The following is a 3,194-nucleotide window of genomic DNA, read 5'->3' as shown; positions in this document are numbered from 1 at the left end:
CAAGTGAAAAATATGAATGGTTGAACATGATCAGTAAACATCCATTGGGCTTATGGAGTCAACAACACCTCAATATAACAATGAATTCAACCTTACATGGAAGTCAGGGCATTCAGCATTTAAACATTCAGAACATAAACTCATATGGGACCACACAGTTCATAAATGTATACAGGAAGTCAGAGCACATTCAGTGAATTCTGAGTGATTATACATCCATACCACTGTAAGAATTAAGAAAAGGACAACATCACATATTCTGAACATAAAAAATCCTTCATGAATCCTGAGAAGTAAAGTCAAGCATGTATTACTGAAAATGAGTCTTACATAGGCCAAATACAAGCTTTTCCATCAAATTTCCAACAACCCAGATTACATTTCTGTTTCAGCTATATATAGAGCTCTTATTCTAACTGATCGAGATTCCTCCTCCAGCATGAGGGGAATTTGAAAACTACTTCTAATGACACCTATTAACCCTTTAACTAACTAATAAATACAACAAAGTGTTGACTGGAGTTTTTTTAGAGATCTAAATCAACTATGACTCTAACTCCATATTACATGCATGATGGCTTTAATTAAGATGATTCCTCGTTCTTTGACATCTGGTTCCCTTCTAGTTTAGTTGTGATGGTCTTCAAGGCTCCATGGTTGTCTTCAATGACACATGTTTTCCAATGCCCGAAAGATAGGAAACTACCCCTGTTTACTGGTCTTTAGTTTTCCCCAAAATATTCGAATGCAAATAAGCATGTCCTTTATCCTTTTAATTACCCAACATGGAGCAGACTGCCACGTCCTTGATGCATTGTAAGCTTTTGCCATGTACCTGTGTGATGACAAAACCTTTCAAAAAGATTTGCTGCTTTGTCAATCATAATTGATCAACTCAATTGTAACATGTAGCTACCTACGAAACTGCTGTGTAATTTCAAAAACACAATCTTCGACTCTACTCTATTTGTATACCTTATCTTCAACTTCATTGCCTGAAAAAGGAGCACTAGATTTGTCTTGTCTTTTAATATCTGAATCAGAAGTGACACAGCTACCATTGCCAAAAACCTGTTCAAGTAGATTGATAAGGTCCTTATCATGCTTGTTGAATTCTTGGATATCACTCTGCTTAATACTCAAGTACCTGTACTTCATGCTCCTAAACTATTGAAACAGCTTATCTGTTGATAGATAGTGCCCAATCTCCTCTTTAAATTTTCTAGTCACTTCAGTCCAAAACGCTTGATGCTTGGAAAAAGACATTGCATCTTTTAAAGATGTCACACCATGTGCACCACGATTTATACCATCTTGTATAGCAGAAGCAATACAAATTTCATCTTTCAATCCGCACTTTACCCTCTTAACACGCCGCTTTACTATCTTGACACCTGAACGAAGCACTAAATTATCCACATTGGCCTTACGTTCACACTTCTGGTCTTCACTCTGCCCCTTTGCTCTCTTTCTGTCTTTTGCTGGAGACCTAACAGGTGAAAAACATGTGTTCAATAACATGCTGTGCCCTCCATTTTTAGAAAAATCCTTTCCACCCTCTTGTATTGGAGTTTGATCACCAGGAAACCTTTCATTGCAACTTTGTGCAGGCCTCACCTCATTTAGATTTCTCAAATGAGTGCCAGTGGAAGGCTGAGATGAATAAGCTGCAGTCGAGGGTTCCAATGATTTTCTTTCTGTAGACAACATTGTATCTACCAAAATTGTGTCACCACCTGATGCTTCTCCCTTTACATCTGAACCAGTAGAGCCATGGTGGCCTGATCTTTGTTTCACATCATTGCCGAACATTTGTTCAAGTATGCCAAGAAGCTCCTTATCATGCTGGTTTAGCTGTTGAAAATAACTCTGCTTACCTACAACGTATTTACTCTTTATGCACTTGAACTTGGTAAACAATTTTACTGCTGATGCACATTGCCCTGTCTCCTTGTTCAATTTATTGGCCACTTCATCCCAAAATCCTTTATGAAACTTGAAACGTGTTGCATCTGTTGCAGAATTCACACCATCTAAACCACAATTCACAGCGTCTCTTACAAAAGAACTCACTGTTCCTTCAGACAGAGCTCTTGTCATGACAGCAACAAATATTTGAAGCATTCCTCTTTCCACCCAATACTCCAGAATTCGCCAAAACTTCTGAATCCACTTCCATTCAGTCTCTGCGACCACCACAAATAACGCAATAAGCACTGTATAACCCCGGAGGATGCCATCAAAGACATCTTCACCATTTTTGAATGAATGGCTGAGAGCACGTTTATAACAACGCAGAGGAGCGCGCTGAGGATGGTAACGACGCTGAAGCATCTGCAGACGACTAAGAAGGGATCCGTGCGGTTCACATTCTGAGAGTTTTAAGTGCAGTTTTAGGCTCCATGAGCACCTGAACAAGTTGGTCTTCAGTCAACGTTGAGAGGCTAACAAGAACAGGAAATCGTCCAGTGGACTCTGGTATTAAACCATATGCAATAAGATCACTACTCTCAACCGACTCTAGCAAGGATGATGTCACCGCAGCATTTGTCAGGCCACCAGTCCTCATATTAGCTCGTATAGGCGTTCCAAAGCCAATAGAAGAATCTTGCCGTCTCTCAGAAATCGTTTTCTCTAGATCCACGAAAACCCTGCCACATATAAAGGGAATATCCTTTGTATCGATCTGAATATGATCGCCACGAGGATGTTTGCGAGCTCCCTTTTCTGGAACATGTACAACTGTTCCTTCTAGCAATTTAAGTAATGCCTGTTGAACAGCTTTAACATTGAAATCAGCGACCATGAGTAGTTTATACAAAATAGACTACACATCCTCCCCTTCATATGCTGCATGTGTTAAAGTTGTTGCATTTGCGATAACAAAGGGTGCATTCACACAAACCTAAATAGGGTTTATGCACTGTGATCTTTGAAATGAGCTTCGACATACTAAAGCAGAGAATTGACCTTTTTAGACATACCAACAATACTCTTAACAAGACTCCTATTTAAACTGTTTAGGCTCTAAAACCAGATGAAAAGACTGGACCCAAAATTGACACCAACCCTTTGACAAACAAAAAATTGATGTTCAGAATTTAAAATATTTTCCTTGAGTGATAACAGTGTGACTGATCCACTCTCTCCCAGAGTAAAAAATGTGGAGTTTGGCCCCGAGAGAACGTTAAAGA

The 3,194-nt window shown here is 39.3% G+C and overlaps 1 pseudogene; it reads right to left on the bottom strand.

The window, feature by feature from the left end:
- Positions 1-2,365: 2,365 nt before the first annotated feature.
- LOC149240700 (CLP protease regulatory subunit CLPX1, mitochondrial pseudogene) lies at positions 2,366-2,806 on the bottom strand (annotated as a pseudogene).
- Between the last annotated feature and the right edge of the window lie 388 nt (positions 2,807-3,194).

The sequence above is a fragment of the Pinus tabuliformis genome, chromosome 8 (genome assembly GCF_031772625.1).
Source record: "Pinus tabuliformis cultivar Carrire ecotype Pingquan chromosome 8, CPIR1, whole genome shotgun sequence".
Lineage (NCBI taxonomy): Eukaryota > Viridiplantae > Streptophyta > Pinopsida > Pinales > Pinaceae > Pinus > Pinus tabuliformis.
Note: the sequence above shows the minus strand (reverse complement) of the source record. Positions and strands in the feature narration are given on the sequence as shown.